Raw genomic sequence first — 14,896 nt, 5'->3', positions numbered from 1 at the left:
CAAGTTTGATTATCTCATTTTATTATGCTGGATAATTAAAAAGATATTTTTAGTTATAGATGAACACAATACCTTTATTTTATTTTATTTTTTATTTTTACGTGGTGCTGAGGCTCAAACCCAGTGTCCCATACATGCTAGATTAAGTGCTCTACCACTGAGCCATGACCCCACCAGCCCCTATGCTAGATAATTTTATGTAGCTTGCAATCACTTTGATTTATCCAGAAGATGCTTTTAATTTTTGATTTCTAGACTGTAAAGTCTGAATAGCATCATAACTTGTTTAATTATTTGGTGGTAATTTCAATGACAATTTTCAATTTTTAGTGTTTACAGAAGATTGTACTTCATAAAACATCAACTGTCATCACTTATTTTTCCATAGAAATGGATTGTAAAAATTGACACTGGGGAAATATAACAGTGGTCCACTTTATGCTTTGGATGTAGCCCTTGCTGCTCTGCCACTGCAACTTACTTACTTATTTATTTTTAATGGACATGTTTCTTACTCTTCCTCTCTCTCTCTCCCTGCCTCCCTAATCTCTCCCTCTCCCTGATCTCAGGGAAAACAGGATTACCTTTCTTCCCCATTATAGGCAGAATGATCTGTCCTTGAGTACACACCCACCATAGAAAGTAATCCAGACTTTGGGGTTGGTACCAAAAGATCTCAGAAATGACTCTCTCCTAGATGAATCAGTGAATTACAACTCCAACCGAGAACATGTGGAATGTAGCCTTTGAATCACCTCTTTAAAAGCCCCCTGTTCCAGCCTCTAGACAAGAGTCCCCTGTGTTTCTCCTTTGCTAGCAAATCGAATAAAACTTCTTTTTTCTTTTTCTTAAATAAATAAAACTTAAACTGTGAAGAATGAATTTTCTCTACACATTAAACACTGTTGATTATTACCAGACTTATTTGCAAAAAAATGAAGTGCATAAATTACAAATAAAATGCCAGGCATTCACTAATGCTGAGGGCCATTGCCAAGTAGGAATGACGCATCGAAATTTCCTTGCCAGCATACCCCATGTTAAATGGACTTGCCTTGGAAATTCGCACGTGTGTTTGAGAAAGGTGACCCTGCTCAAGGACGAGGGTGGATCCAGATTTAGGGTGTATGCAGGTTTTAGGAAGGGTTTAGGATAATTTGGGTTTAAGGCGTTCCCAGGTTTAAGACAATCTGGGTTTAGGGCAGTTCCAGGTTTAAGGTTATTCCCGCTGGGAATAGGGCGTTCCTGCTGCCTGAGTTCCCGTTGAGTTCTTGTGGAATTCAGAAAGTATTTGGGACGTGAATTTTGCGGCAGAACTTTGATTTCCCCAGAACGTGTTTGTAGAGGGCCGGTGTGAGTTCGGGAATAAAGAATTGCTGTTTGAATCTACAAGGCTGTGAGTGGCTTGTGATTTTGTGCCCAGCCAAGACTGCGGCACACTAATACTCTACTTGAAAATTTTCTCTTTGATAGGTGTTTTATAGCTTTTTGTTTCACTCTTCAGTTTTCAGTAAAAATAGTTTTCTCTGATGTTGGGATTTTGATTTTATATATTCAATTTTAGAACCAGAGAAGATATTCAAGAAATTCATCTGCTCTAAAGTGAATAAGAAATGTCAGGATAGGACCTGGAGCTTTTGAAGGGACATACCACCCATTTATAGGTGGGGTGTTTACGTTAAGAAAGAGATGAGGCATGCAGAAGACATAATTATTAATTCATATTTTATTTGCATTGATAAAATATAAACAGTTGAGTACACCAAGGGGCTATAGTACAGATGCATTCTAGAAATAATTCTCCACTGATTTAAAAAGTAACCGGGAAAGTTAGTGATCCTAATAATTTGAAATACTCAACATATTTCCATTAACCTAAAGTATACATATGGTGATCTTTTAATATTTATTCGTGCCTGAAACTTCTCCTGCCCTCCTATAATGTGTAAGTTACAGCTTCAAATCAATTTTAAGGTAGACTACAATAGATACTTTTGTGGGGGTCTAATAAGATCAAAGTCCTCTTCTGGCCCTTGTGACCTTGGAATTAATTATTGTGTGTCAATCAGTAGGCATCAAGCTCATTATTTCCTTTCTATAAATATCCATTTGACCTTGTCCTATTTATTTATTTATTTATTTATTTTTATTCCACAAATTTATTTTTTTATTTATTTATTTTTAATTTTTTATTTTTTTTATTGGTTGTTCACAACATTACAAAGCTCTTGACATATCATATTTCATACATTAGATTGAAGTGGGTTATGAACTCCCAATTTTACCCCAAATGCAGATTGCAGAATCACGTCGGTTATACATCCACAATTTTACATAATGCCCAATTAGTAATTGTTGTATTCTGCTACCTTTCCTATCCCCTACTATCCCCCCTCCCCTCCCCTCCCCTCCCTTCTTCTCTCTCTACCCCATCTACTGTATGACCTTGTCCTATTTATTTAAAAAGCTCTCTTTTCTATACTACCACCTTTATCATAAGTCAATTTTACATAAAAAAATGAATCTATTTATTGACTTCCTAGTATAGTTAATCTCTTTTAATACCTTACTGGCAATATAACGTTGTTTGAGTTCCTGTAGATTTAAACTCTTGATATTGAGTAGAGTAAGTTCTTACATCTTGTTGGTGGTATTCAAGAATGGGTTGACTATTCTTGAGTTTTCTTTTTTTTTATATTTATGTATAAACTTAAAACATGTCAATTGAAAATTGGGACATTTTAAAAATTGTATTGGCTGTGTGTCAATTTGAGGAAAACTAACATTATTACCACTCACTTTTCAACTTATAAATATATGTTACATCTTTATATTTAGGTTTTCTTTGATTTGTTTCGTAATGTTTTAGACTTTTCTGTGTAGAGGTTGATGCAGTTGAAGACGTGTTACCCACAGAATGATAACCTGGCACTTGAGAAATATTGAGATCACTCTCATCTTTCCCCACCTTTGTACCCTGGAGCAGGCCATAAGACTCTCATTCAAGAGGTGCTTTCCTTTTGTATGCAGGAAAGGAATATCTCTGGAAACAGGGACAGAGAGAAGAATCCAAACAAACAGGACTGGCCAAGTCCCTCCCTACCTGGTTTATTGCCATTAGATCATACTCCATATATCCAAAGACACTAGTTCCCTACTAAGCACTTAGCATAAAAATTCATACACAGTTTTCCCTTTATTTCTTTGGGTTTACATTTTTGAAAGCTCCTGTGCCACATATAGTTTGTGCTAAATGAATTTGTACTTTTGGTAATTTGTCTTTGGTTATGGGGCCTTAACCTTGAGCCTAAAAATGAAAAGAAATGATATTTTCTCCCCTCCAAGGTTATGCAACTTGATAAACTTATTCCTAATTTGTATTCTTCTATAAATAGTATTTTTTAAAATTTTCTTTGCCCTCAGGGCTCATCCCGTGACAGTTGCATGATTTCTGTAAGTATGTCGTGGAGTGATGCAAGGAGGGGAGGGAAAAAGGGCTTGAAAAAGATGAATGTTTTGAGTGTAGTGAATATTTGCATTATCTTGATGGTAGTGATGGTTTGACTGGAGAATACAATGTCGAAATTCATTGAATTGTAATTTACGCATTATACCTTAATAAAAATGTAACAATGTGTTTTAAAAATTAGAGGAAGAGATGAAAAAATAAATAAAACTTTCAATTATAAGCTTAAAATTTTTTTCTTTGCCTTAGATAAGTTTTTTTCATTTTTTAAATTTTTTTATCAGAACACTTATTATGCAATATAAATAGCATTATTAAATAACTGAATCTTCTTGTTGCTAATAAATTGACTTTGTGTTCTAATATTGGCTCCTAATTACCTCTAATAATTTAAAACATAAAATAAACTCTGACATACTTTTATAAAGCAGATCAAAATCTATCACAATTTATATCACTTAAGTGTATTAGTCTAAATTTAAATTATCTTTTTCTACTTATTCAGGTTCTTGCAATTGTAATAACAGAAAATATTTTGTATGAGTTCTGTATTTACAATATGCACTGATATAAGACAGTTTGATCTATAGTAGGCTCTTCCTCAAAAAGGAAATCAAGTAATGCCAATAAAAGTAAGATTACTCATCTTGGTTGATTTCTCCATCAAGTGAACATCTAGCAATAATAAATGAAAATACAAACACATTAATATATTTTATGATCCCACAATAAAATATGGACCTGAGTAATCCATATGGGAAGATTTAAGAAGAAATTTGGCTTTATTTAAAAGATGCTACAGGAGAACAAACACAACAAAGTACTCAAGTCCTAAGTAAGTAATCAATGATTCCTTTTTTATATATTTCTTAAACCTTGTATAAACAGAATTTTGATGAGAAAATGGCAACCCAACCTTAAAATACAAGCACAAACACTGTTAAGGTTGCTTAAGGGTCATACTATTTACATAAAATGATAGTTTGTCATTCTCCTTTCTATTCTGTCCCATTACTTTGGAAAGAGATTTTAGTCAATGTAGAATAGTAGCAAAAAATAGTTCTCACATGAAGGCTAAAATATTAATAATATGAAGTCATGAGAACCTAACAAATAATGTAGATAAGCTAATATAAAGCCCAAAGAACTGCCAGTTAGAAATATTCAGTTTCTCTACATACAAATTAAGAATTTCCACTTAATTCCATAGTTATATAGAGAAGTGGGGAGAGGTGGTCTGGGAAAAAAATAGTGTATCTTTTCTAAATTGCCTTTAGATAAAGTTATTGACAACAAATTCACTCATTGATGCTAATAAGAGTAGTTAAGTACAGAATGGTTCAAATTTAAGTTCTAATACTAATAGATTATTTGATCTTGGAGAAATTATTTAACTATGTCTAAGTTTCCTTATATGCAAAATGATGATATTAATAACTCAGAATGTTATTTTAAGGACTAAATGAGGTAATCTAAATGAAATATCTGGAAGAATATCCAGAAAATACTAGAAAATAATTATGGTACCATATTTCTAAAAAGCAGCATTTCAGTTAATAATAGTAAAAATATTAAAAATTAGCTTCAATTTGGTGGTTTCCTCTTTGGAAATTAGTATGACCAATATGGAAATCAGTATGGAGGTTCCTCAAAAGACTAGTCATAGAACCACCATATGACCCTGCTGTACCACTCCTCAGTATTTATCTTAAAGAATTAAAATCAGCATACTGTAGTGATACATGCATACCCATGTTTACAGCAGCACAATTCACAATAGCCAAACTATGAAATCAATCTAGGTGTCCATCAATGGATGAATGGATTAAGAAAAGTGGTACATATACACAATGGAATTTTATTCAGCTATAAAGAAAAAGGAGATTATGTCATTTGAAGGAAAATGAAGGGAAATAGAGATCATTATGTTAAGCAAAATAAGTCAAACTCAGAAACTCAAAGGTTGAATGTTTTCTCTCATATGTAGAAGCTAGAGAGGAAGAGGAAAAAGAATAAGGAAGATGAGGATGGCATGGATCTCATGAAAATCAAAGGGAGATCTCTATAGGAAAGGGATCAGGGATTAGGGAGGAAGGGGGAAGTGCTGGGAAGTGATATTGACCAAATTATATTGTTATACTGTGTGCGTGTATGAATATGTAACAACAAATCATATGTACAAGTATAATGCACCAATAAAAATGTATAAAGAACAAATATATAAAAATAAATCTATATTATTAGGATTCCAATTAAAATAGAAAAATTAGTTTTCACTCAGACAATGACTGGATTTAAATAAACAACCAAGTCTATAAATTATTAAGAGTTTGAAGAGAGAGCCTACACAACGGGAGAAAATCTTGGCCAGTTACTCCTCCCAATAGAGGATTAATATCCAGAATATACAAACAGCTCAAAAAACTTAACACCTAAAAAACAAATAAGCCAATCAACAAGTGGGCAAAACAATTCAACAGAAACTTCTCAAAAGAAGAAACACAAATGGCCAATAAATATATTAAAAAATTTTCAACATCTCTAGCTATCAGAAATGCAAATCAAAACTACACTTAGATTTCATCTCACTCCAGTTAGAATGGCAATGATCAAGAATATGAACATCAAAAATGTTGGTGAGATTGTGAGGGAAAAGGTACACTTGTACATTGTTGGTGGGACTGCAAACTAGTACAACCACTCTGGAAAGCAGCATGGAGACTCCTCAAAAAACTAGAAATGGAACCACTCAAAAAACTAGAAATGGAACACTCTTTTGTATTTTTCAAAAAGATCTAAAATCAGTATGGTCTAGCAACACAGCGACATCAATGTTTATAGCAGCACAATTCACAGTAGCTAAACTGTAGAATCCAGGGAGATGCACATCAATAGATGAATGGATGAAGAAATTGTGATTTACACACACACACACACACACACACACACACACACACACTGGTCAGCCATAAAATATAATAAAATCATGACATTTGTTGCTAAATGGATGGAAATGGAGAATATTGTGCTACATGAAATTAGCCAAACTCAGAAACTACAAGGTCAAAGGTTTTCTTTCACATGAGCAAGCTAGAATAAAATAAAGGAAAGAGAGGAGGTAAGAATAGGATAATATGAAGAACCAATTAAGTATAAATTAATAAAAGGGGGAAAGGAAGTCCAGTAGAGAAAGAAGAATGGGAAAGAGGAGCAAGGATAGGAGGGAAAATGGGATAATGAACTAGAATCAATTTTCATGCTTATATGAGTTTGTCAGAATGAACTCAACAACTAAGTAGAACTATAAAGCTTTGATTAAAAAATTTAAAAAAAATTAGAAATAAAAAAATAAAAAAATTATTCTGAATATCTGTTTTTTTCCTTTTTTTCTATTCAACAGATAGGAAGGCACAAATATGTTTTAGAGTTCTCTAGAAATATATTGTTATAAAATAAAACATTGTTTTTGTTCTATTTTGAAGCAATTTTTTTAGGAAAGAATTTGAAATTATTTTGTGGTTTGTCACAAGAAAATATCCCAGGTTTGGAACTGATTTAAGCATTTTAAAATTACATGAATTTGTAGAGATCATTGGGAGTTTCAGCCTAAATTCCATGGCTTCAGTTTTGCCTGATTTGACCTACACTGATAATTTGGGGGGAGGTATAGTTTGTTTACAGAGAGGCAAGATTGACTAATGAATCAATAAGCTGTTAGAGTTACAGTAAACTGTAACTAGAAAGATTGAATTGGACTTTGTTATCAGACAATTTGTGAAATTGTGTCTTTTTCAAAGATAATTTCTGAAAACTATCATGATATATGCTTGGTTAAGGAATTCTATATACTGATGAGAGAGGATTTTCTTTTAAATGGGCCTTTCAAATCAGATATGGTGAATGGTTAATTTGGAAATGCATTAAATTTACCAAATCAATGTAGGGTTCTATTACTATACCTATATTATTGTTTGCATAGATGTAAAGACATGTCTCTATTTGGTATAAGTTTTAAAAAGCTGTATCCTCTTTCTCTTTTCTTCCTCTCCTCTCCTTCTTCTTCTTTTTTCCCCTGTGGTACTGGAGATTGAAGCCATGCTCTACCAGTGAGCTACATTCTAAGATAAGGATCTTAATCATCTGTGCATTTTTAATACTTAAAACTATTTCAGACATATGGTGTAGTAGTTAGCTTTCTGTCACTATAATGAAATAACCGAGGCAATTAACTTATACAGTAAACTCACAGTTTTGGAGATTCTATTGAAGATCATTATTTATTGAAGATCATGGTAGAACAAATGGCTTACCTCATGAATGGGAAAGGACAGGGGGGCCGGGGGAACAGAAGAGATTTGAGTTCCAAATCCTCTTTGAGTGCTTTTACCCAATGCCTAAGAACCTCCCACAAGACCTTATCTCACACAGGGCCACAGTTCTCCCAGTGGCACCATCCTAGGGACCAAGCCTTTAACTGATGGACTTTTGGGAAACACTACAGCACATGGAGACTCTCAAGTATACTTCACATCTGCAATTTAAAACTGGGGGAAGCTTTGTACTAAGGGGACATCTGTCAATGTCTGGAGACCTTTTTTTTTTTTTTTTGCTTGCTATATCTGATGGTTATATCAGTACAGGCTACAACACCTGGTAAACAGAAGAGAGAGGTTCTAATACCGCCCACCCTCCCCTGCATTGCATAGGATAACTCCAGAAACAAAGAATTGTCTGGACCAAAATGTCAATACTGCTGACATTGAGAAACCTTGTTTTACAGATGAATAAATAAATTTTATATTTGTAAATGAGCCCTTTAACAGAATTCAACTTGGTATTATTTATATCACCATTTTTTTTTCTTTTAAAATTGAATGTTGGTGATTAGCTAGAAAATATCTGACTATTATATTCACATGTTTTTGAAAAGGAATTTAACACAATTTTGGAATTATTTACATACTTTTTAAAATACAATTTAAGGTACAATTAAAGTGTGATATTTGAATACGAATAATATAATAAAGATGTTGAATTTCATTTTACTTGCACCTAATCACGAATCCTGGCGCTGACTTAGGCATATAGTCTTTGTTTGGAATAATGATTTAAAACAAAAATTTCACAGAACTTGCTTCTCAGAAATCTGTAGCATAGTAATTTTCTAATTGATTAAAATGATATACATGTAAAAGTGAAAAAAAAGTAAAAGATCATGAGGACTCATGATGGACCCGTATGCTCTTAGACATTCATACATAATGTGCTACATGAAATGATAATAGTTGCCATTTAAACTTCAGAAATAAAGGCAGCCTTGGACTTGATTTTTATCTTTTCCATTTTCATGTACTATATAAATCTGACAACTTGATTGTTACCAGTGATGCCTAAATTAGCAGGAAGATACTGGAGCACATGTGATTGGAACACTGAATAGTAATATTCTCTCTACCTGTAAAATGTGCCCAGCACGATTTTGCAATTATGTGAATTCTCTCTAACTAGCCAAATGTATAGAAAAATAAAAGGTGCTCAAGATGGAAATAGTGCTATTTCTTTCTTTTTTAAAAAAATATTTTTGAGCAATGAAAACAAAGAGATATACTGGATTTTGTAATGGTGTGCTTAGATAAGCATGAGGATCATCCAGACCACATGTTGTGGTCCTGGATTAAAAATACAAAACTCAAAAATGATGAATTGCTCCACATAAATGCACTAGCCGAACCCCCCACCTCCAACTCCTCTCAAATTAAGTAAGCAATGTAAGACTTGGGGAAAACTATATACTACTTCTGCATTCTTTATAATATATTGTATTGAACTTACTCAGTTCACAAAATTAGTGTCATAATCATGGCTATGAATAAAGGAAATCCTGAAATCTGGTAGTAAAGTTGACTTCGTTTTTAAGAAGAAATAGAATAAACTACTAAAATACATGCATATAATTTCACAAGATATAGAATAAGGAAGGTACTTCCTATGGCTTCTTAAGTAACTATATTTTCAAGTAACAAGATGGCAACAATCATGGCATTTCTTGGTATCCTCAACTGCAAGAGTCCTTGAGGGCAATAGGCGGTTAGTGTCTTGTAGGGCTTGAGGCCATACTGAATTGCATTTCACAGATTTTCTTCTGGGCACAGTGGCACACACTTGTCACCCCAGATTATGAGGGCTGTGACTTCATCAGTCCCTTCTAGTTTGAATGGACCCAACAGGAAGTTAATGTCGTCATGTGGGGTGTGGCTGGAGGAGGTGGGTCCCTGGCAGCATGCTCTGGAAAGGTGTATTTTCCATACTGCTGCCTCCACTCTCCCACATCCCTCTCTTCCTGTTTCCTTGGGCTTGTGATGTTCTGCCTCACTATTCTCAGAGCAATGGAGTCAATTATCTATGGACTGAGATCTCTGAAAAAAATAAACTTTCCCTCCTCTAAGTTGTTATTGTAATCCCAGGAGCTCTGAAGGCTGAGAAAGGAGGATAGCAAGTTTAAAGCCAGCCTCAACTTATTGCGGCCTCACACAACTTAGTGAGATCCAGTCTTGAAATCAAAAATGAAAAGGCGGCTGGGGATGTGGTTCCAGCGATAACACGCTGGCCTGGCATGTGCAGGGCACTGGGTTCCAAACTCAGTACCACATAAAAATGGAATAAAGATGTTGTGTCTATCAAAAACTAAAAATAAATAAATAATTATTAAAAAATTCTCTCTCTCTCTCTCTCTCTCCTCTCTCTCTCTTCTCTGTCTCTATTTCTCTAAAAGAAAGAAAGAGAGAAAGAAAGAAAGAAAGAAAGAAAGAAAGAAAGAAAGAAAGAAAGAAAGAAAGAAAGAAAGAAAGAAAGAAAGAAAAAGAGCTGGGAATGTGGCTCAGTGGTGGAGTGCCCTTGGGTTCAAATTCTAATATATAAAAAAAAAAATTCTGATGTAGGAAAGAAGTTCATAAATAGCATCACATTTTCCTTATTATATACATTGCAGTTGGGGAAAAAAAGTGTTTGAAATCATAACTCTGTCTCAAATTCTGGCAATTATTCCATGCTGGATATCACAGGAGGCTTATTAAATCTCCCAATCCTCTCAATGCCCAAAGGAAAAACAGATCTGTTTATGATTTTTCTCTGATAATTTGGACTGAAGATGTAAGAAACTTGAAAACAAATTTGAGAAAAGGCTTCAGTTTCTCAAAGTAACTCTTCTAGCTCTGTAATCTTTAGAAAAAAAAAAATCTTGAGTCCTTAAGATGTTTATCCAAATACCACATGTCCATGGATTAACTTGAGAGCAACATAAGAAAACATAGCACATTAAAGCTGGCTGGCTCATGAAAGCATGCCTGCTCATGTGTAACTGAAATCAGACAGAAATAAAACCCTTGCCTCTGTCCAAGAAATGTTAGTGAAGACAAAAAGTTTTAAAAAATTCCTCACAAAAGAAATTATCTAAAAGTGAATGCTTTTACCTTCAATAAAGCTTGATGTCAAAAAGTTAAGATCCACAAATTGGTACTTTCAACTCTTGATTTTTCTCTATCAAAAAAGGGAGCTGGGTAAGGTGGCACACACCTGGAATCCCAGTGGCCGGGGAAGCTGAGGCAGGAGGATTGAAAATTCAAAGCCAGCCTCAGAAAATTGGCAAGGCCCTAAGCAATTTAGAAAGACCCTGTCTCAAAATAAAAAAAAAAATAAAAAAGGGCTGGGGATGTGGCTCTGGGAATTCCTGGTACCAAAATAAAGAAAAAGAGAGAGAGAGAGAGAGAGAGAGAGAGAGAGAGAGAGAGAGAGAGAGAGAGAGAGAGAGAGAGAGAGAGAGAGAGAGAGAGAGAGAGAGAGAGAGAGAGAGAGAGAGAGAGCGAGCGAGAGCGCACCTATCCAAATATCTGAGTAGTTTCATTAGGGTCATCAAAAAAGTATAGTCCTATTAAACAATTTCCTAGTGTTGAAGCTACAAGATCTCCAGATGGGTCTAGTTTATAAATCTACACTTTCGTCACATAGAACATTGCTTTTGAGTTTATCAGAAAAGATGTACAGCTCTCCCGGCTGGGGACTATGACTCAAATTACAAATCACCAAAAGAAAAATAAATATAAGGTGCCTGCATGGTATTCTTATTAGATATAAGGTTAAACCTCTCCACTGTGCACAATTTTTCCCAATTAGTTTATATACAGAACCAAAATGATATATTGGATATGCAACTTTTCAGAGTAATCCTTTCCATGTGAAGCTTAAGAGAATTCTGAAGCATCACATTGTCATCCAAGAAACATACTAGACAAAAGAAGCATTTTTTTCTACATGGAGGTATCTAAAATGTGAGATTCAAGTTTGGAACTGCACTATGAAGTGTGGAATTGCTTATAGACGAGAAGTTTGCTGATCATGCTCAGGCACAGACAAGAATGAAATAGCAATTTTACATTGTAGAAGCATTGTAGAAGTTCTTCAGCAGTGTGTGACCCTAGACAGAAGCAACTATTAAACTGTTACTAGCATTTCAGTATGGTCAATAGGGTGAGTCGCTTTGTAAAGTCTTGATGTATGATCATACATCAAGTTTTCATCAAAACTGTTTTAAAGAAAACCATGCACATTTTTTTTGATATTCTGTTGTCATCTGACAAAATATAAAAGCTAAGAACAATGCATACTGTTAAAATGATTATTGCAATTCTATTTTTAGACATTGCGCTGTGCTAATTACAAACAACACATTAGCTAAATGAAGAGGCTTTCCCCCCTAGGCATCACTATGAAGAAATTTTAAGAGAACAGTTTTCCTGAGGACTTTTAATGTATCATTTTAATTTCAGCAAACGCAGTGGATATAACCATTTGATCACGATTGTACTGCAGAAGTGTTATGGTCCATGAAAAGACACAAAACCAGAAACCTTGACTACCTTGCTAAAATCACTGTTAAACTGTTTTAAATGTATCTGTTAAGAAATGGATTCATCGACCGAGAATTTTGGTTGTAGTCAATAGAATTTGGTTAGAATCTGCTCCTTCAGTTACTATTAACAAGGTTTTTAATGGCGTTGGCGGGAGTGAACAGAGTACTTAGCAGTTGCTCCGTGAATGCAATTAATATCATTAATTCACTTTATGCATTAATCCATTTTTAACCTGCAAATAGGATACTTCACCAGAACCAAGGACCTAATGTTTTACATTAGGCCCTATTTCATCTGTTCTCATAGTCTATCTCTAATACAAGGTCTCAAAGGATGTTTTGTGGAAGAACGTATTTGGTTTCGGTGACACAGTAAAAAATGTGCCAGAAGGCCTCGTATCTCAGATTTCTCATTATAAATCACTATAGATCTATTATCCATCGATTTAATGTACTCTCGTCAAATACAACTGTAACAGAAGCCAGTGACATTATTTGTGTAATTAATTGCTTTGAATATGAGTACGATAATTTTCTTAAAAAATTACTCATTTTCTTTTTTCCCCTTTTTATTCACTCATTATAATTATATGTAACAGTGGGATTTGCTATGATATGTTCATATGTGCACAGAATAAAACAATGTAGTTTGATCAGTCTCATTCCCCAGTACCTACCCTTTCCCACCCCATCCCTCTCCCTAATATCCTTCTTCTATTTTATTGGTTTCCCTTCTGTTTTTTTAAATTGGTTCTAATTAGTTACATATGACAGTAGAAGGCATTTTGACATATTGTATACAAATGGAGCACAACTTCTCCTTCCTCTAGCTGTACATGGTGCAGAGTCACACCAGGAGTGTAATCATACATGTATATAGTGTAATAATGTCTCTCTCATTCTACCGCCCTTCCCACCCCCACAATCCCACTCCCCTCCGCACAATCCAAAGTTCCTTCATTCTTCCCTACTCCCCTACCCCCACTGTGGATCAGCCTCCACTAATCAGAGAAAACATTTGGCCTTTGTTTTTTGGGGGGATTGGCTCATTTCACTTAGCCTGAAGTTCTCTAGTTCCATTCATTTACCTGCAAATGCTATAATTTCATTTTTTAAAGCTGAGTAATATTCCAAAATATTACATATTTTCAAGTTGTAAAAATAATCATAAACTAGTCCAAGTTAAATAGAAGAGGGGAGGGGAGGGGAGGGGAGGGGGGATAGAAGAGGATAGGAAAGGCAGCAGAATACAACAGACATGAGTATATCAATATGTAAATCAATGGAAGTGTAACTGATGTGATTCTGCAAGCTGTATACGGGGTAAAATGGGAGTTCATAACCCACTTGAATCAAAATGTGAAATATGATATATCAAGAACTATGTAATGTTTTGAATAACCAACAATAAAAAAAAGAAAAAATAAATAAATAAATAAATATATGCATCTTACAATATTCAACAAATAAGTCACTTACCAACATATACAAGGTACTGTGCTAATTGTTTTTAGAAGATAAAAAAATGATACATTTATCTTATTTTCTGGGGATTTATGGTCTATCAGGACAAAATAATATACATAAGTAAGCAACTTTAGAAAAAAGCATGATTCAGAAAACATAATATGGGTGTGCTCATCGTGTGAAATTAAATATATAGGTATATTGATTCATAGAGACCTATTGGATTATGAACCAAGAATCTTCCTAAGAGCTGGGTACAGCCTATGGAAACACATATGCAACTCCACCAAGGACCTGAATTGAGTGACAAAAGAGAGGAAAAATTTTGAGTACATCCTGATATGTGATACTAACCTTTCTCTCATGTGTAACATTGTTATGCTCTAGGGAAAGGCAACAAAATAAAAACCAAATTTAAAATAATATACCAGTCAATTAAAAATTTTGTGAGAACATACATTCTGCTTTGTTTATTTTTTAAAATTAATTTATTCTGGTATATGCATAATATCTATTACAAAATAAAGAAAATAAATATAAATAATAAAACAGCTCTCAGAAATAATCACTTCTGCATGTTACTTTTGGGAATTTTTAAGGCATTTGAATATATGCATACTATTTTTGTTTTATAAATATACATCATTGTATGCAATTTTTGTACATTTTTTTTCTGTTAATATCAAAGACTTTTTCTATTTCTTCACTTTAATGAGCTACATATGGCTTTTTGTAAACTTTTTCTGCTTTACTTGGAATAAGTTCCTTGAATTCTTTGTTCAAAAGAGAGGATATTTAAGTTTCTGCAAATGTATTTCAATTTAGAAAAGTTATTTCAATTTATGCTTTCACCCTTTAGAAAATATATTTGAAAGTTCGCATTTTCCTTTTTATATGAAGAAATAAACACTGGAAAACAAATTGCAGATTTTATAAAAGAAATATCAGTATTTTAAATAGTTTCCATTTAATAGGGAACACATCATTTTATTAATTAAAATTAGTTTAAGAGTTCTTTATAAACTTGAGATGATTATCCCATTTTACATTTTGCATTT

General features: G+C 33.8%; 1 protein-coding gene across 1 annotated transcript in view; it reads right to left on the bottom strand.

Moving 5' to 3' along the window:
- LOC101958582 (disintegrin and metalloproteinase domain-containing protein 20) overlaps positions 1-14,896 on the bottom strand; it is a 187,931-nt gene that overhangs the window by 101,297 nt on the left and 71,738 nt on the right. The window lies entirely within an intron of this gene.

Source organism: Ictidomys tridecemlineatus, chromosome 14 (assembly GCF_052094955.1).
Source record: "Ictidomys tridecemlineatus isolate mIctTri1 chromosome 14, mIctTri1.hap1, whole genome shotgun sequence".
NCBI lineage: Eukaryota > Metazoa > Chordata > Mammalia > Rodentia > Sciuridae > Ictidomys > Ictidomys tridecemlineatus.
The sequence above is the reverse complement of the archived record's forward strand: the minus strand, read 5'-3'. Positions and strand labels throughout refer to the sequence as shown.